Source organism: Monodelphis domestica, chromosome 5 (genome assembly GCF_027887165.1).
Source record: "Monodelphis domestica isolate mMonDom1 chromosome 5, mMonDom1.pri, whole genome shotgun sequence".
NCBI lineage: Eukaryota > Metazoa > Chordata > Mammalia > Didelphimorphia > Didelphidae > Monodelphis > Monodelphis domestica.
In genome coordinates, this window is record NC_077231.1 from 206,154,206 (window position 1) to 206,174,721 (window position 20,516).

The 20,516-nt window shown below is 36.8% G+C and overlaps 1 protein-coding gene across 1 annotated transcript in view; it reads left to right on the forward strand.

Annotated features, from left to right (window-relative positions):
- The window catches only part of EXOC4 (exocyst complex component 4), a 940,142-nt gene that overhangs the window by 48,216 nt on the left and 871,410 nt on the right, over positions 1 to 20,516 (forward strand). The gene's annotated exons all lie outside the window — the stretch shown is intronic.

Here is a 20,516-nt window from a genome sequence, read left to right on the forward strand (position 1 = left end):
CTCATTCGAGGAGGTCCAATATGCGCTCCACCATAGCAAACTCTATTAGATAAGGCAACTACCTATGTGTAGCCAGGGTCCAGGCTGGACAAGCTGACTCACACTGTGATGCTTCAGATCCTATATCGAACAAGAATAGGGAGCTGCTATATAGAACAAGCTGATTGGACTGGAAGATCTCAAAAAATCCTTCTAGGTCTGAGTGTGTATCTCAGGCCCATCCAGGATCCCGCACATGTGTAGTCAGGATTTGTCTACACTGCATTCTTTCTATAAATGCTATAAATCTCCAGAATACGTGGATCTGAAATGAGTATTTGGGAAAGCTTAACTTCTTCTGCAGTATAGATAGACATTGTTGTTATTGTTGTTCATCCTTGGTTTTCAGAGGACCGATGACCTCATGGTGTGATGTCCTGATTTATATAGAAATTGGATTGAAGCAAGGCAGAGTTGCACAGTCACTGGCCTCGCTCTTCCAGAGTCATCCAAGCCCAGTGGCCAGACGAGGTCAGGGCGATGGTGACGCCCTGGGATGGAGAGTATTCCACAGGGCCCGAACCAGTCGTTCTCATCTGCCCATTCCTCCAGGGGGGGGTCTTCACATGCTTGGGGTAGAATCGCTCTCAGTCACTGATGAATTGGAGGTCTGTTGGTTACTCTCAGGCTGGTTGATTCTGTGTTCTGAGACAGTTTTCTGGGAGTGGCGGCTGAACATGCTTCTTGGAGCCAAGGGTGAGAGTGGGCTGAAAGGTGGCTACCCAAAGGTGTTTGAACAGCCCTAAAAAGGGCTTGGAAAGCCCTGCACACACCCCATTCATACAAGTGGTTCAGAGGGAAAAGCCCTGGATCTGGAATCAAAGGACTTGCATGAAAATTCTAGCTCTTTTACTTATTACTTCTGATGTGCTGCCAGGGTACTTCACCCGTCACCCTGCTTTCCTCATCTATGTAGTTAAGTGTGGGGTCTCTTTTAGCTCTAAATTTGTGATGCTAAATGGCAAGAAAGCTAGTGTGGCTAAGCTAGAAGCAAAGGCTCCCGCCTTGGAAGGCCATGATCAAAAATTTCACTGTAATTAGAGTTTGGACTTCTGACTAAGGAAGACGCCATTAGGAAATTCATTAATTAGGACTCTATAGTTCTTTTGGGAAGGAAGCATTTCCCTTACTAACTTAAATAAAAAAGCTGTCAGTTCTTAGATACTGGTGAAGGTACTCCCCTGTTAAGAAATGGATTTGTACTGTTTTGAGTACTTATGAAACTATCTTTTATTGGCAGGCATGGATGCTTTTAATAAACCTGAGACTTCATTTGAACAGACAGCTGTTTCCAGTTAACAAATAAGTATAAAATGGTCTAATTAATGAATTTGTTGATGGCTGTTAACCTGGTGAAGGATATTGGCCCCAATTCACTGTCATCTGTTTGAATGGGGGTGTGTGTGAAGGGAGTGGGACAGAGGGAATATATTAGTAGGGGAGGTTGGATGCCAAGCAATATTATAGTCATTTTGGTGTCAGGTTCTGGAATCAACACTTGAGATTTGTTGGTGGGAAGAGAAGAAAGGGTAGACTCAGATGATGTCTGTGACATTTATTCCTATGCTAAAAAGAGGCCCTTGACTGAAAATGTTTGAGTGTTACTGATGTAGAATTAAATATAGAGATCTATTTTGGTTAACATTATCCTACCTTTATAAACTTGATTACAGTGACTTGACTTCCACAGTCTTATTGCCATTATGTGAACTCAAGGGAGTATGAGCTCCCTTTTAGGGGAATAGAGATAGGTTAATATCCTCAAATATTCCTCTAAGCTGATTATGCATCTTCTATGCATCTTCTTTTTAGGAGAACTTTATCAATTTGTTAATCATGAAATGACTCAAAGCTATTCTACTGCAGAGGATAGGAATCCATTTCAGTTTGAAATGTAGAGGTTCTTACATTTTTCAAGCAGTTTTTATTGTTAAATGCTTGGGAAGAAGGGTGGAGCATGGGGAAAGTGTCCGAAAGCTTAAGGCCTTCAAGACTACTATCTAATGGAGGATACTATATGAATATGTCTAACCATATGGAAAGTGGAATGATCAATTCCCAAATGATGAATATGGCCAATAAATGCTATTAGTATGGTCAGTAAGTGCTATCACTGTGGGTAAGGTTTATCAGGGAAGAATTTATATAATTAAAATTAGAATTACCTCTTGACAGCAGTTGATATGATGTAGATAGGGATCTATGGACATAAGGAGGCAAAGCTAACGATATAAACAAAAATAGTGGTGAGAAAAAAGTAGATAAAAAGGGTAATACTTATTTATATTAAAAACATAAAAAAGCAAAAAAATGAATGAATTCTTCATTATTATGGTAAATAGTATCTGTTTAAAAATAAGAGCTAGTGTTATATGTAACAGAAAATAACTAGTCCTTTGCAATAAGATTAGGCATAGCAAAGATGTCTGTTGTCATTTCTATACATTTTAAAAGATGCTAGCCATAGCAATAATGCAAGAAAAGAAAACGAGGGAAGAAAGATAGACAAAAAAAGAAAGAAATGATTGATTTTTGCAGATAACATGGAGCCCTCTAGAGTCAATTAAAGATCAGTTGAAACAATAACCAGTAAAGTAGCAGGGTATAAAACAAATGATAGATCATCAGCCTTTTTTATATATTTGCCCACAAAACCTAGCAATAAGAGATTGAAAGAGAAATTTCATTTAAAATAACTGCAGAATGTATAAGATATTTGAGAAACAACCTACCAAGACAAACATGACTACTCAACATTTGTTACCAGAATAAATAGATCTAAATAATTGGTAAGATTAATTGTTCATGGTTGGATTGTACCAATATTTAAAACAAAAACAATGTTACTTAAGCTAATGTAGTGATTCAGCACCATACCAATTATACTACTAGATTATGACTTTATAGAACTAGAAAAATAATAACATGTTTCATCTGGAGAAACAAAAGGTAAAGAAAATCAAGAGTGAACATAAAGAAAGTAAGAAAAGAAATGATGAGTAGTACCATATCTCAAACTGTTCTACAATCCAAACTATTTGGTACCACTAAAAAAATATAAAGGTGATGAGTAGAACAAATTAGGTACAGAAAATTCAGAAGCTATTGAACATAATAGCATAGGGTTTGATAATAAATACCAAGGACAGCAATAGATACTACTAGATAAAGGACTCATTTAATGGAAAATGTTGGGAATGCCAGAAAATAGTCTGGCTGAAATTAGGGTTATTTTTATTTATTTTGGAATTTGGTTTAGTTAGGCATCTTATCCTTTTTATCACAATTAGAAATGGATAAATGGTACACTTCTTCATAAAAGGTTATATCATGAACAAATTAGTAGGATGGGAAAAAGATACTTTTCATGACTAGGGATAGGAAAAGAATTCTTAATCAAGTAAGAGATAGACAATTATAAGATAAAAAATGTACACATTCAACTGTATAAAACAAAATATTTTTACATAAACAGAATCATTATAGTTAGAAGGAGAAGAAAGATTGTTACTAGGGGGGAAAAACTCTTTGCATCAGATTTCTCTGATAAATGGCTGATATCCAAACTATTTGGGAAATTGGAATAAATATGTAAGAAAAAAGTCATTCTTTTATAGATAATTGCTTGAAGGATATGAAAAGGAATTACAGCTTCATCAGAATAAATGCAAAAAATGTTTCTGCTTAACAAAAATATAGACATTATTATGTTAAATTGATATTATAAGAAATCAGTCTGGCAACCAAACTTCCAACATATTTTGTATTAGGATTTTTGGATAATTGTAAAGACCTTTTGCTGCCAAATTCTAAGATTTGGGAGTATGGGTAGATAGCCTTGTTCCATTGTGTGACTCTTAATGATCACAGCCCTCTATCCAGTATACCTTCTAGCTGCCTTAGATAGATAGATCAAGTACTTATTGCCAGGCACTTTTCTAGTGCTGAAAATACAAATATAAGCAAAAAAAAAAAGCCTTCCCAAAGTCCCTCCCTTCAAGGAATTTGTATTCTAATGAGGGAAAATAACAGGAAAAGAAGCTAAAAAAACATTGGAGGGATCCCTGATGAGAGCTATCAATGTAGAGACATAGTTCAAAATGAGTCTGGGGAAGTTTGAAATGACCATGGTTGGTTTGGCTACTTCCTAAAATAAAGGTTCAGGAATGAGCTCACCAATGAGAGGAAGAGACTGAAGAATAAAGGTTTATTAGAATGAAGGCTAGTGGGATAGAGGTAGTATTGGTTACAATTAGAGATTATGCCAGGTATTTTTAGTTAGTAAAGGTGAACTGAAATCTTGCAAGTTTCATTACCTATCATTTTATAGGTCAGCTAACTTACCTTTGTGCATTTTTAAAGGCAATTGATATTATTTTGGCTTTGATTAATCTATGTTGAAAAGCTTTAACACTAGTTAGGGTTCATTATTTTGATTTAGGCATGATATAGAACATATCCACAGGATGACACTTGTTTTAGAAGCTCATTGACTCATCTTATTTCCTAGCTGGTTTTTTAGGTTATCATTTAATGTTTTTTTCCTTTTCCCCCCTCCACAGTGACATCTATTCATAATGATTTTGTATGTAGTCGCTATGTCATTTTTAAAATTGAAGACTTCATGGAGGAAATGGCCCAAAGTGTACTTAGAAGAGGGACCTTTGGTCTTGTTCTCTCCCCCTAGGCCTATGGAGAAAAGATAGCAAAGGACAGTAATGGCTCTTCTGTAAGCCTTCCACAGGAATAAAAAATAATCACATTTCTTTCTCTCCTAGTACACTTTTGGAAGCAAAATCTACTTACAGCCTCTCAAGGGATCAAATGGAAGTCTTTGCTGAAAGATACCATAAAGAAAGTGATGACAAAAAAGAGTTTAGTTCTTAGATGTCAATTCTCCTCCTTTTATTTTTTTATCAAAAGATTTTGTGTATTCTATTTCAAGGAGGATACAGAGTATATTACACAGGATGCCTGGTAAATGTAATCCCTATCCAGAGTAGGTCACTAAATCTAAAGTAAATAAATCAGTGGGTTGTCTTTGGATATTATCAACTCTTCTTATCACTTCTTCAACATCAGAATGATATGTACATGAGTCTTGGCTGGATTTTTTATTTTTATTTTTGATATGTTAACTCAAATATTGTATGAAATAATTAAATTGTCACAACTAGGAATGTTTGCAAATAGGCCTGTCCCTATGTTTCCTTCTTCAAGGTAAACAGCTGCTGTTGGCTTATGAAAAGCTAAAAGTGATCCGACAAGAAGCCTATTTCCGTTGCATTGAAATCGGAGACTTGATTAATATTGTTGCCTGTAGCTTTGTGATATGTACAGTCTAAATTAGACCTTTGCAGTCATTGTGCTGGGTGGATGCAAGCACATTAATGACATAATTTCTGGTTGCTGCATCACATTTCTGCAGTCTGTCTTTTGTATTCCACTCACATTAATTGAAGTAATTTTGCCACTGAAGCGTGTTTCAAACCTCTGCATTTAAATTGAAATTTTAATTCCCTTATTGTCTTGAAAAGACGGCTGAAGATGCCTTGTTACAGGTTTCATTATCACTCAAAACACTCCAGCTGCTGGTTCTAATGTACAATGACTGATTAATTCTGGGAAGAATTATTAATATAAGAATAGCAGTTTTTCCCTAGTGGCATGAGCTAGCCAGGAAGGTATTTCTGTGACAGCTCATATTTTTAAGAACTTAGATTTACTTTTTTAAAGCAGTTTTTGAAAAAAACAACAACAAAAAACCCCCAACAACCCCAACAGTTTGCATCAAACTAAAATTGCACAGATGAGATTTGAAAATCACTTATCCCAAGTTCTGATTTATCAGCCCATAGAAGTCAATTCATAATTGCAGTGAAGCACGGCAAACCAAGCCAAATGAGAGCAGTTTTGGAGCACTTTAGCTGACAGTCACAAGGCTTGTGACTAAAATAATATTTTTTTCCCTTTTCTAAACCTATTTCAGCATATGAAGCTTTTGAATGCCTCTTAATCATTTTATTTGTCTCATTTTTATTTATATGCCTCTTTAAAGGAATCTATAGCTGCATAGTCAGATAAGGATTATTATGATAATTATAATAATAACTTATATTTATATAGCTGTGTTCCTCCCAGAGGGTCCCAGAGCACTTTTCTGAAAACTGTAGCAAGGAATGATTTTACTCCCACCATTAACATGTGACTATATCTGGGCTAGACTGAGGGAGGCCACTCTTTTAATTGGGTACACTTTTGATAAAGGGTAATAAAAATGTTCTCCTTTAACCTTTTCTGTTTTCAAAGCTCCTTACAGCAGTGATTGTTAGGTTTTTCACAATACTCTGGTAAAGGATATTGAGGTAATCTTTATCTCAAAGTCTAGAAATTGGTCTGAGGCGAGAATTCCAGTACTTTCTTTTGAGTCCTTGAGGGACTAAATATAGAGTTAAGATTAGCATTCTGACTCCTCTTCCTGATTTGGAAAAACAAAGGGAAAGACCCAACTGCCATCTGCTTGGCATCATTTTAGCATATAACAGTTTTCTTTAAAACGTTTTATGGTTCTCTGTTATGGGGATAATGGAGCCGTGTGATGATATGTGCAGAAATTTAAGTCACAAATTTAAAGTATAATTATTATCTTGAGTTTTATTGTTGGTGGGAAAAGTAGAGGTGATTTTTTCCATTGTGTACATCTTTTGGTATTGTTATGTAATATGTATAAATAGGATATTTAGGAATCTCTGATTAAAGCAGTCTTTATTACCAACATGTATGAAGATGTAAACCGATCTACCCCAAGCAAACAAGGCGTGTTTTCTACACTTTATCTCATTTGATCCTTCTAACAACCCTATGAGGTATGGTATACATCTATATGATTATTTCCATTCTGTGGATAGGGAAATGGAGACAGGAACAAGGGCTGCGTGGCCAGGGACTGGACTTGTTCCATGACACTGTGCTTGGGCTTCCCTGTCACCGACACACGTGCGGTCCCAGCCCCCGGGAGAATCCGGGGACGCCTAGATATGGGGTGAATAAAATGCCTGGTGGTTGTGCATTGCAGGGAGATTTTTCTATCTTAGGAGGCCTCCCTCCAGGAAGGGCTCACCCTCGGTGTAGCTTGTGAAGACTGGATTACCTTTGTGGTGGAATTCCAGAGGTAGTGAAAAGTGAAAATCCCCAGACCAAGGCTGGGAATTCCCTAATTCCTGATTGGGTGTTTGTGATCTGTAATTCTTTTCTTAAACTTGTCAGGGTAGTTCTTTTTTTTTTTAAACATTATTTTATTTGGCCATTTCCAAACATTATTCATTGGAAACAAAGATCATTTTCTTTTCCTCCCCGCCCACCCTCCCGCCACCTCTCCCATAGCCGACACGCGATTCCACTGGGTATCACATGTGTCCTTGATTCTAACCCATTTCCATGTTGTTGGTATTTGCATTAGAGTATTCATTTAGAGTCTCCCCTCCACCCTTGTAGTCAAGCAGTTGCTTTTCATCGGTGTTTTTACTCCCACAGTTTGTCCTCTGCTTGCAGATAGTGTTTTTTAGATCCCTGCAGATTGTTCAGGATCACTGCATTGACACTAATGGAGAAGTCCATCACCTTCGATTATACCACAGTGTATTAGTCTCTGTGTACAATGTTCTCCTGGTTCTGCGCTTCTCACTCTGCATCACTTCCTGGAGGTTGTTCCAGTCTCCATGGAACTCCTCCACTTTATTATTCCTTTGAGCACAATAATATTCCATCACCAACATATACCACAGTTTGTTCAGCCATTCCCCAATTGATGGGCATCCCCTCCTTTTCCAGTTTTTTGCCACCACAAAGAGCGCAGCTATGAATATTCTTGTATATGTCTTTTTCCCTATTATTTCTTTGGGGTACAAACCCAGCAGTGCTATGGCTGGATCAAAGGGCAGACAGTCTTTTATCGCCCTTTGGGCATAGTTCCAAATTACCCTCCAGAATGGTTGGATCAATTCACAACTCCACCAGCAATGAATTAATGTCCCTACTTTGCCACATCCCCTCCAGCATTCATTACTTCCCTTTGCTGTCATGTTAGCCAATCTGCTAGGTGTGAGGTGATACCTCAGAGTTGTTTTGATTTGCATCTCTCTGATTAAAAGAGATTTAGAACACTTCTTCATGTGCTTATTAATAGTTCTGATTTCTTTATCTGAGAACTGCCTATCCATGTCCCTTGCCCATTTATCAATTGGAGAATGGCTTGATTTTTTGTACAGTTGATTTAGCTCTTTATAAATATGAGTAATTAAACCTTTGTCACAGAGGTTTCTATGAAGATTTTTTCCCAATTTGTTGTTTCCCTTCTGATTTTATTTACATTGGTTTTGTTTGTACAAAACCTTTTTAATTTGATGTAGTCAAAATTATTTATTTTACATTTTGTGATTCTTTCTATGTCTTGCTTGGTTTTAAAGCCTTTCCCCTCCCAAAGGTCTGACATGTATACTATTCTGTGTTTACCCAATTTACTTATGGTTTCCTTCTTTATGTTTAAGTCACTCACCCATTTTGAATTTATCTTGGTGTAGGGTGTGAGGTGTTGATCTATTCCTAGTCTCTCCCATACTATTTTCCAATTTTCCCAGCAGTTTTTATCGAATAGTGGATTTTTGTCCCAAAAGCTGGGATCTTTGGGTTTATCATATACTGTCTTGCTGAGGTCGCTTTCCCCCAGTCTATTCCTAAATGACCTTTTAATTGGAGCCTCTGACCTGGGCTTCAGGGATCTACCCAACTGAGCTAACTAGCCATAATCAAACATTGAACTCTTAATAGGCAGAGAGACCTTACCCTCATGGTCAAGTTCAGATTTCCTTTAAAAAATGCTGTTAATATTGGCCTTACTTTTTTGCTGCCTTCTATTTTAGCTCTGTAATTGAGCTGATGGAGATTTTACTAGCATTTGCATTTCATTGTGTTCAGCCTGACATAATCTGTTAAGAATATGAGCTTGGCTTGTTGTTAAATTAGGGTGTTTTTGATCTTTGTGCTGATTTAACATGCTCCAAAGCTGCCATGTTTACCTTTTGCATCCTGATGCTATGATACTGAATCTTTGCTGTGGTTTAGAATCTCATTTATTGAAATGAAGCAAATTTCTACATAACCATGCCAAATTGTTATCACACCAGCCTCTTCTTTATATGCAAATCTCTGCCTCTTGTGGCTCTAATGGATAAAGCAGGAGGCAAAACTGTTGATGGACAGAATGGTGAGAACCCTAATGTATGTAGGAGACAGACACTCAGTAAATTGAAGAAGGCCAGGCTGCCTTGGGAGGCTAGCTAACGACAGTGTGGAGCCAATGACAAACCAAAGTAAGGATGCATGGAACAATGATAATCTGAGGATTTTCCAGATGGTTCACATGTTTGTCTAAAATAAAATGTTAGGGTGGGACTGGCCTTGAGTAATGTTTCCACTGTAATGATTGAAATTCTCTTAATTTTACAGTGATTTCCTAGTTGACTGCTCAAGACATCCTAAACTGGTCAGTTGATTCCTTCTACAATCTGAATAGATGCCATAGAGGCCTCCCCTCTGGTGTTTGTTTTCATACTATTATTTGTGAGCTCATCACTCAGCCCGTCTCATTCACATTCTAAGACACATCTGATTGGAAAATAGCCACTGAAGAGGTGGATTTAGAGACCCCAGCTCCTCCCTCATTACTTCATCACAGGAGGAGGCAGGTCTTTGTCCATAGAAAGAGAACACCAATACACCTTTCCTCCCTGCCACATGGCTGAGTCTGTCTAAGGTGGCTACACATCTTGCAGATTTCCCTGAATCTCTCCAGTGGTTCAGAGTTCACCATCTTGAGCCCTGGGCTTAATTCTTTTGTCCTTTTAAGGTCTAAACAAAAGAAGGGAGGTTCCAACTCAGTTTAATAGCCTGGGGGAAAAAGGTTTCATTCTAAACCTAAAATCAAATTGTTCTTTGATGGGAGGGAGACTAAAGAGAAAATTATTTCACAATTCAATATTAATTTTCCACACCTGCCAGTATTAGGGGAAATGAAAAGTGTGTAATAAAGAAAATAGCGCTGGGAGAGGACAACTTACTTGTAAATGACATTATTGATGGCAATTTGTCAACACAAATTTAGATCATTAAATAGTTACTGGTCTGCTACTGGCTTCAGTGCTAGGTTAAGTCATTAAAACATCTTTTTGTTTGGCCACTTTCATTGCTGAGCTAAGTGAGGGGCAGTATGAGCATCTAAATTGTGGTTAATGATGACTTTTGTTTTTGATAATGGGTGCTCCTGATCTAGACCCTAGGCCAGAGCCTGATGATGCTGATTAGTAGATTTGGCTTGTTGTGGCAAGATGAGAACTCTTTAAGGAAGTGAGTTTTGTTTAAGATTCTGCTCAGTACTAATTATTGAGCTTGCCTAGCTCTTAAAAAAAGTCATATTCTACTAAGATTCCTTCTACCATTTCTTTTTTTTTTTAGAAACCCTTACCTTCTATCTTGGAATCAATACTGGCTATTGGTTCCAAGGCAGAAGAGTAGTAAGGGCTAGGCAATGGGGGTTAAGTGACTTGCCTAGGGTTACACAGCTGGGAACCTTTCTACAATTTCAATGGTTTATATTAGTAAAGTATTTACAGAATACTGATCACTATTAATGGATTTCAGAGCTCTCTTGCAAAGAATAGGAGAAATTGCTATGATTTAAATGTGACACTCAAGTGAGTCTCCAAGTTCTCCCTTATTAGCCCTTTTCTTAAGCTGTTTTTTTGTTTTTTTTTTGTTTTTTTTTAGCATGATTATGTATTTAAGATACAGAAGACATCCTAGATACCATCTGGACCAACTATACTTATAGTTGAAGAAACTGAAGCCCAGAAAATTCATATCATTTTTCCAGGGTCACATAGCTAGTGTCAGCACTAGGATTTGAGCTCTGTACCATAGAAAAGGGCTGGATTTGGAATCAAATGGCCACGGTTCTGTGAATTTTAGATTTTCTCCACCCTGATTAGTTTTTAAAATCCTAGTAACCAGGAATGTATACACCCTTCCTTAAGGATTAAGTGTTGAGGAGGATGGCCTATGACAGACATGTGCTAGCAAGTGACAAATAAGAAACAACTGACAGACCCCCTGGGCTGTCCTAAGTCAAGCGTAAGCTACCATTGGTACATGTGAGATGCAGGAAGTGATGTAAAGAATGGTCTATATATTTCACGTCACTTCCTCTCTCCAGTTTCTCTTGCTGAGATGTTGGGAGCTCGTGGCAGTGTCCTTAGTGTGCTTAGTGAGTGGTTTAGGTTGATTCCTTTTTTCCTTTACCTCCTAAAATGCTATCCTCCTAGGAGGCCCCTCATCTCGGAGGAGGCCTTGTGGCTGGAAGCCAAGCTAGATTGAGAAGGCCCCTTGGCCTAGGCCTCTGAACTCCTATCTGGCTTGCCAGAGCAGTCCAAATTCCTTTTCTTTCTCTCTCTTCTTAATTTCTTCCCTCTATTGTAATTAAACCACCATAGAAATCCCAAACTGACTTGAGTATTTTATTGGGATTGAATTAATCCCTGGCGACTACTAGTATAATATATTCAGTAAGTAACCCTTAACTTTACCCCTTACAGTTCAAATCATGCCTCTGACACATACATATGTGATTTTGAGCAAGTCACATAAGAGAAGACTGACAGATTCCTGACCTCAAATATAGTACATATATCAAAAGTTGGTCTAAGGATGTATTTTCAAGGGCTTTGCAAAATTAAACATAAAGGCTTTAAAACTAAATCAAGAAGACTCCTTCTGTATATTTCCCCAGTTAAATACCATAAGGAGTAGAGTAAGAAGATTAGTGACTAGGACAGCCATAAACTCACTGGAGATATAATCCAGGAAAGAGAACTGTAGTAAAGCCTAAGGCGTTGAGCATCTATATAGAGTTTGAGAACTGTAGGTTAAAAGGACAAGTTTGATTTTAGAGATATCAGTGAAATTTGGTGAGATGAAATCCATTATTGAATGGTAGCTCAGGATAGGGATATTTTGTGCAAAAGCAGTAGGATTGGGAAAAGGGGGAGTAGTGGGGTAGCACTTTGTTAAGAAAGTATATTCATGTGAGGAAATACAGGACCAGAGAGAGAAAGCATGCTGGTAAGTATTTGGACAAAAGTCAAAAGAAGAGACAGAAGTGATTTTTGTCCATGGGTGAACTACTCTGGCCTATTTATAGTAGCACAACACTCCATCTTCTCTCTCTCTGCCTTTCCAATGACTGCCTTTGATTATGGAAAGTTTTGCTTTCTCACATCTTATTTTTCTTTCAAGACTCAGCTCATATCCCACCTTTGGCAAGGGGCCTTTTATCTCCCAGTTGCTAATTTCTTCCTCATTCAAATTATTTCTTTCCTTCCTTCGTTCGTTCCTTTGTTCCTTCCTTCGTTCGTTCCTTCGTTCGTTCGTTCCTTCCTTCCTTCCTTCCTTCCTTCCTTCCTTCCTTCCTTCCTTCCTTCCTTCCTTCCTTCCTTCCTTCCTTCCTTCCTTCCTTCCTTCCTTCCTTCCTTCCTTCCTTCCTTCCTTCCTTCCTTCATTCCTTCCTTCCCTCCATCTATGTATCCATCCATCCATCCATCCATCCATCCATCCATCTATCTATCTATCTATCTATCTATCTATCTATCTATCTATCTATCTATCTATCTATCTATTATTTTTCTATTTCTATCTATGACTCTATCTACCCAGTTTCTCCTATTAGAACGTACTGTTTATGAGGATCAGGATGATAGGTTTTTTTCCTTTCCTTTCTCCTGCCTTTATATCTCCAGCATATGTCATAGTGCCTAGCACATAAATGCTTAATTAATGCTTGTTGACTGACTAACAGTGTGATTTTTAATAATACTAAAAGTGTTTTTGAATATTCAACCTACTTCTTACATGCCAATATTTGGGTTTCCATATATCTTTTGTCAATGAGGCCTTTTAATATTCTTAAATGATTATTTGGATTTTGCCTTTGTTTCTACATTTGAAAAATAAGAATGACAATACTTATTCCAAATTTCCTCAAAGAATCTTGTATAAAAATTAATTTTTCATAACTAAGAGTGCCCTCAAAACATTTTCTTTAGAGGTCACCATTGTATAAAGATAAGGGTGCTTATCATTATCATTATTTTCTCCTGATGATTTTTCTTATTATTGTTACCTTTTGTTTGATATAGACACATCTGACAATTCACACTCTTCTCCCTATTCAAAATTGGCTACTGATTATAGAACCAATTATGAAAGTTAGTCATGACATGCTGTGGTAAATTCTGTAGTTTTGCTCCCTATCTTTTCCCCATTTATAATAACAGAATCATGAAAACAGGTTTGCCAGCCTATTACATTCTCTTGTCTTCATGAAAATTTTAGCATAATGATGCAGCTGATGACAGTAAGTGTAACTAGTCTGAATTGACTTAGGGCTTAATGCAGTGGGTCATGTGAAAGCTGATCCAGCTAGATTAACATTCTTGCCCAGTAGATAAGAATGCTGGATCTGGAGTCAGGAAGATCTGAAAATGAGATAATAATAGCAGCTATCTCACAGTATTAATATGAGGATCAAATGAGATGATGTTTGTAAAATGCTTAACATAGTGCTTGGTGCCTAGTAGATGCTATAGATAATTTTTATTGCCTTCCCACATTCTGATTCATAATTTGTAGCTTTGTTGTGTTGTTAAATAAAATCAACAAACTGTAAGATTCTTTAATAGCCCTATGTGGTAGATTGAGAGTTTTGGTAGAAAGACTAAATTAAATGTATTTCCTAGAACAATAAATGATTATTATATTATTAAAATTATAATAAAATTATTACAATTAATAATTTCTATTAATTTGTGGTGTGTTTCTTGAATTATTATTTCCATGCCTGTGTTAGATTGGAATCACTTTGAGGGCAAGGATCTATATGCCTTCATTTATTTTAAGTTAAGTTTTTTTAGTTGATTCATCTTTATTTTTCTCCATTTTCTGGAATCATATCTTTTAATAAATGAAAAAAGTTAGGAAAACCAAGAAAAAAGAACCACTCTGAAAGCATATCCTGCATTCATGTCTCCTTTCTTTGACTGAAAAGGATAAGGATTTCATCATTTGTTCTCTGGAAAAAGACAATGAAATGCAATAAATCTGAGTTAAGTTGCTTTTTGGAATTTTTTTCTTTTACCCTTTTGTTGTTATTTTGTTTGTACTACTGTTTTTCCATTCTATATTACTTCATGAAAATCTACTCATATTTTCTAAATTAATGAATTTTTGTTGTTTCTTATAATATTTCATTTTGTTTATATAATAGTTGGTATAGACGTTCTTGAGTTGATGAATTTCCATTGTAAGGGTTAAAGCAGGGATTTTGACAAAAGTTTTAATGAGAATATAGTAGAGTTGTAAATTAATAATTAATATTATCCCTTTAAGCCAGAGAAAAGAAAACTTCTAGCAGCTTTTAACAATTAACAATTTAGTTTAACTAAAATAGAGCTATAAAAGAGTATAGTAAATGAATGTAGTAAAGGAGAGAAATGTAGGAAAGAGGCAAAGAAAATTTCTCAATGTTTATACTAGTCCACCTATAATACCTATAACTACCTATAATTACCACATATAACTACCATTAGAGAAAGCCCAGCTGATCACTCTTTAGCTCAGCTCACCAGAATCCACTCTCTCTGTGTCTGTGTCTGTGTCTGTGTCTGTGTCTGTGTCTGTGTCTGTGTCTCTGTCCCTGTCTATGTCTGTGTCTGTGTCTCTGTCTGTGTCTCTGTCTGTCTCTGTCTCTGTCTCTGTCTCTCTCTGTCTCTCTCTCTGTCTCTCTCTCTCTCTCTCTCTCTGTCTCTCTCTGTCTCTCTCTCTCTCTGTCTCTCTCTGTCTCTCTCTCTCTCTCTCTCTCTCTCTCTCTCTCTCTCTCTCTCTCTCTCTCTCTCTCTGTCTCTCTCTCTCTCTCTCATTCTCCCTCTCCCCATCCCTCCTTCCCCTCCCCACCACCAGCAAGAAACCCCCAATGATCTATTCATACTCAGCAGCCAACTTCCCCACACCTGTCAGCGACTGACAGCCCAGCCACCTCACACTGGTCCCCTTTTATCCCTTCGTACTACCTCTCTTCCTGCCTATATCATTCCTCCTTCTTGTCGATGTGGCTTATTCCTACACATCTCTATGGTAAGGGGACCTGGAGGTCCTCCTGTTAAATTAATAAAGGAATAAAGAATTCCTGTTTACACCATGTTTTCTAGCTTTTTGCTACCACAAACAGTGCTTCTACAAATATTGTTATACTGTATATGGGATCTTCCTCCATTGCTCCCCTTAGAGTACATGCCTCAGAATGAGATGGTGAGTCAATGGACATAAAGTCTAGGGACCTTCATTTCTTTTCTTTTTTCTCTTTGTGTCAGTATTAAGTGTATGAGAGGTACTCAGGAAAATCACTGTTTATCTCTTTCCTTGAATATTTTGATCTAATTTCAGAGAACAGAATTGGCAGGAGAGCTTGATTCAGCCTTTGATCAAGATGAATGAAGGATGGATTAATAGGGGAACTTTGCCAAGAATAGTTAGGGAAGAACAAATTGCTTACTCCCATGACTCAGGGTTCTAGTATTATCTCTGGGCTACAGGGATAAATCAGGAATTTCATTTCTAAGTGGAAGATAGGAAGGTAGATTTGCATGTTCTTACAGCCTGTAATAAATCAGTGAATCTATATGTGGCTCCTGTAATCTTTGTATTGCAAGGAAAGGAGTCAGGTTTTCCCAGGGTCCTAGGTTTCTATTTCATAACTTAAAAAAATCAGGTAACCAAGCTGTTAGACAAGTAGACATCAGAACTGTGACTTGGTAGCTAGAGTTAGCAAATATGTACTCATACACAGCTGATCTTGACTGTATCTCTTTAATATAGTTTTTAATATATACCAAACTGGAGCTTTTAATATATTCTGGATCCCTACCAGAACTGGCTTTTTAGCTAACTCCTGGGTAGGATAGGTACTTGAATATATACAGAAGCATGTCATTATGTTCTTAAAATGATTGGGAATAAAAACTATGTACACAAATATTAGAATTGCTTTCTAAAGAGGAAGAACATTTTGGGGATGCATTACATGTTAAGATATATAAACTGCTATGAGAGCTTATGCTAATACATGTTTCTATTAAACATTTGGGCAGCTAGGTGGCATAATGGATAGAGTACCAGTTTTGGAGTCAGGAAGACTTTATCTTCCTGAGTTCAAATCTGGCCTCAGACACTTTCTAGCTGTTTGACCCTAGGCAAGTCACTTAAGCTTGTTTGCCTTAATTTCCTACCTGTTAAATGACCTGGAGAAGAAAATTACAAACCTCTAGTATTTTGCCAAGTAACCCCCAAATAGGATCATAAAGAGTTGGACATGACTGAAAAAAAAGTGAACATTTACTAAAATTGTTAGTAGTCACCTAGTTCAACTTTCTGGACCAGCTGAAATATCCTACATTTTTATTTGACCTAAATGCTTGTTAAATTAAAAACATATTCTTTAGTATGTTTTTCCCTGTCTTTAAGAATACAGACATGTTTTAGATTTAGTCATATTTTAGGGAAGGCAATGGAAATTGGGAAATTACGTATAAAGAATAATATGGAGAAATTGCCTACAAGGAAATTTCATATATATATCTGTGGAATTTCTTGTTTTTATTGTGGCATGATTAGGGTTACTTGGTGATAATATGGGAATCCTTTCTGGAATAATCTAGCATCTGTTTTTTTTTCCTTCAAAAATAAAATATATATATATATATATATATATATATATATATATATATAATAAACTGAAAAGCCCTTAGACTAGATTATGTAGTCTGACTCCTTCATTGTATCACAATTCAGTTTGTGTAGTCCCAAGTGACTTGTTCACCTCCCCCCCCTCCCATGTAGATTTCCTATTCCCTATCCAAAATCCATTACAGATGGAGTTCTTTTTTTATGTACTTGATTGGGCATACTTGCTCTTCTTGACTTTTATCTCCTTGTCTTAGTATGCCTTACAAGGGGGGAAGATTCCAAAAGAAAAACATCAAGTGGTACTTTTCAGGGGAATAAAAGTGTCTAAGAAGACTTTAGAAACTTACCGGTACTTTTTTTATGCGTCCAAAGTTATCTTTGAAGATAATATAATAATTGACATTTATGAAATACTTCTACAGTCCTCAAAGTGCTCTGTATACATTATCTTATTTTATAACAGAATCACAGCATCTCAGAAGTAGGATAGGCACTAGGGATTTATTTACCTGATCTAGTTCATATCCTAATCCTTTCTATATCATTACTGAAGCAATTTGGTCATTTTGCATTCACTTGAAGCCTTTCAGGAAAGGGCAGCTTACTATCTCCTTAGGCAGTCTATTCTACTTTTGGATGATTTTAATCTTTTGGAAAATCTTCCTGTCTTTAAGCCTACATTTGTCTCTTTGCAGCTCTCTTCATTACTTATGTCAAGGAGAACAAGCCTAATCACTCTTAATACATGACTGCCTTTTAAATACTTGAAGATAGTTGCCACATTCCTCCCAAGTCTGCTCTTTTCCAGGTGAAAATATATTCAGTTTTTTCAGTTGATGATTTATTCCAGTGATATATTATGGCATGATCTGAAGACTCTTCATCATTGTAGTAGCCCTTTCTTGAATACTTTCCTAGTTTATCATTTTGCTTCCTAAAATGTGGCTTCTAGAACCTAGAATCTTTTAGATGTGTTCTGACCAGGAGAGTATCTTCTAAGACTCCTCCTACTTTTTGAACATTTCTGCCTTTCCTAATGTGGCCCAAGTTTGCATTAACTTTCTTGGCAATCACTTTATAATGTTGATTCATATGATACTTTCAGTCTACTAAATCTGCCCTAACATTTTCATTTAAATTACTCTCTAGCTATGCCTCCTCTATCTTGTGCTTGTAAAATTGATTTTTTGATCCCAAGTATAAGACTTTCCATTTTTTCCCATTAGATATCATTTTATTAGATTGTTCTAGTATGTCAAGACTTTTTTTGAATTGGTACTATTATGTAACATGTTGGCTATCCTTTTCAACTTAATGCCATTTAAAAACTTGATAAACATGCCATCTTTATCCAAATCATCAAAAGAAGTGTTGAATATCATTCTGTCAGGAATGTGGGACATTTACAATAGACTGACTTCCATGTTAACATAAAATTATTAAAGAATGCTCCTTAGGGCTAGATGTTTAACCTGGTTCCACATTCATTTAATTGTACTATCATTCAGCCCATAATCTCTCCTTCTTGTGCATAGGAGTAACATGAGATACTTTGTAAAATGCTTTGATAAAGAGTAGTCAGTTAACATTTTTAAAGTAACTACTGTGTGCCAAACACTGTGCTAAGTGCCAGAGAGATCAATACAAAAAAGAAAGACAGCCTCTGCCCTCCAAAAGCTTACCATCTAATGAGGGAAGACAACACACAAAAGGAAGCTGAAAAGCAGAGCCATGGGGAGGGACCTGACTTGGGGGCATGATGGAGAAATACTAAAGAATGCATCCATTTGGGAAGTGAAGAGATGTCTGGCCTGGCCCTCCTCCTTAAATGGAAGTTTTGGAAGGTGTTCCTTGCTGCACCCTCTAATCAGAGCAGTCAGAAGGGCAGAGGATACTGATGATGTTTGAATGCCAAAGCTGATTCAGTTTTGCAGGATGATGACATTTCTGGTAATAGGATTCCTGAGGGCATGTTGGAGATCCAAAGGAGTGTATCCAAGTGGGAAATGAAGGCGAACTCAGCTATGTCTATGGCATTCCCCTGACATATGAAGGAAATAAGTTTAGTTTGGCTTGACCAGTGCTTTATGAAGCCATAATGATCCATAACTGTTTTAAATAATATGTTCTAGAGTATTTCTAGCAATTAGAGTCAAAATCACTGGTCTACATTTTATACTCTTTATTCTTTTCCCTTAAAAAAAAAGAGTGAAGTCCTTCCATCCTGTAGTATCTCTCCTATTCCCCACAGTCTCCACCAGACAGTGACTCTTCTTTCACGTTGGTCAGTTCTTCTGGTTCCTAGGAATACAATTTACCAGGCCTAGGTGACTTGTACACTTTGAAGATAACTAGGTCCTGCCTTTCTGTTTTTTTCATAACTCTCAAGGCTCTAGGGATGGGTATTATAAGGATCATTATGTCCATTTTGTGAATGGAAATGAGAGGATAAATGACTTTTCCATAGTCTCACAGTTAATGAGATCAGAGATGGTATTTGAAGCATCTTTATGACTCTGAATCCATTAGCTTTTGTATTATTACACCCTGCTAAATTTTTGCTGTCTTCTTTATATAGAGGAACACATTCTCACAATTTGTAATGGGAAAAAAGGTGTTAATTATATAAAAAGGTTGGACTGGATTATATTTAAAATAGGCTCACCAGGAACTTAACTTATTCCAAAGGGATTTATTTACAAAATATAGAAAGAGTGAAGTAAGAAAATCAGAAAGAGGATAGGGTAAGTTATCTAGCCTAAGCACTAAGTAATTTACTTCTGGGCCCTGGCTCAACTTAGGCAGGGAGAGTTAGTCCTTAGCTGGCCTTGGCAAAGCTAACCAACTGGGGAAGTCTCTCTCAAGAGGTAGGTCTCTCCTGAGGCTAGTTTTTCAGAAAATCCAGGAAAGGAGTCAGCTTTTTCACTTACCAATTGTCAGTCCAAAGGGAGAGATTTAAGGACAGTCTCACCAGGAACAGAGTCTCAGGTCCAGCCAGCAGATTCTTCTCTAGTCTCCACTCCAAAGAATGAAGAACTGACTCTTACAGGAAGTTGTAATTCCTTTTAAAGACACTTTCTTTTGCTTCACTTCCTATACCTTCCTCCACTTTTTACATGAACAAATCATAGTCTAAAGCCTTGCTTAAGACTGCCCAGGAAGCAGTCAGTCGATTCTGATTTGTCACCCACTATTCCACACGTGGGTCATAGACCTTTCCACTAAATGATTAAGTGGGATGTTTACACTTTTGGTGATTAAATCTAAAAATGGGCAGGGGAGTTAATTTAATTTTCACAATCAGGAGAGAGATTAATCTTCACAAATTACACAACTGAGAAGTGTGGGGAATATACAAGATCACAATATATGTGTTGTTTATTGATTCTAAGAAAGTTACTGATGATAGAAAATTATATTCAAACTGGTGGTCCTCAGACATATCTCTCTTATGGTGTGATAAAGTTATATTGTCCAACTGTATTTGTTGAAGATGTTTGTCTGTGTCATTAAAGATGTCCTACTTAATGACTATGCAAAGAGGGGTTACCAATCCATGGTGGAGTTCTTTAATTCCCCATGACATTTACCATTCACATAAAGTTCTGGAATCCTGTTAAACCTTCTTAGTG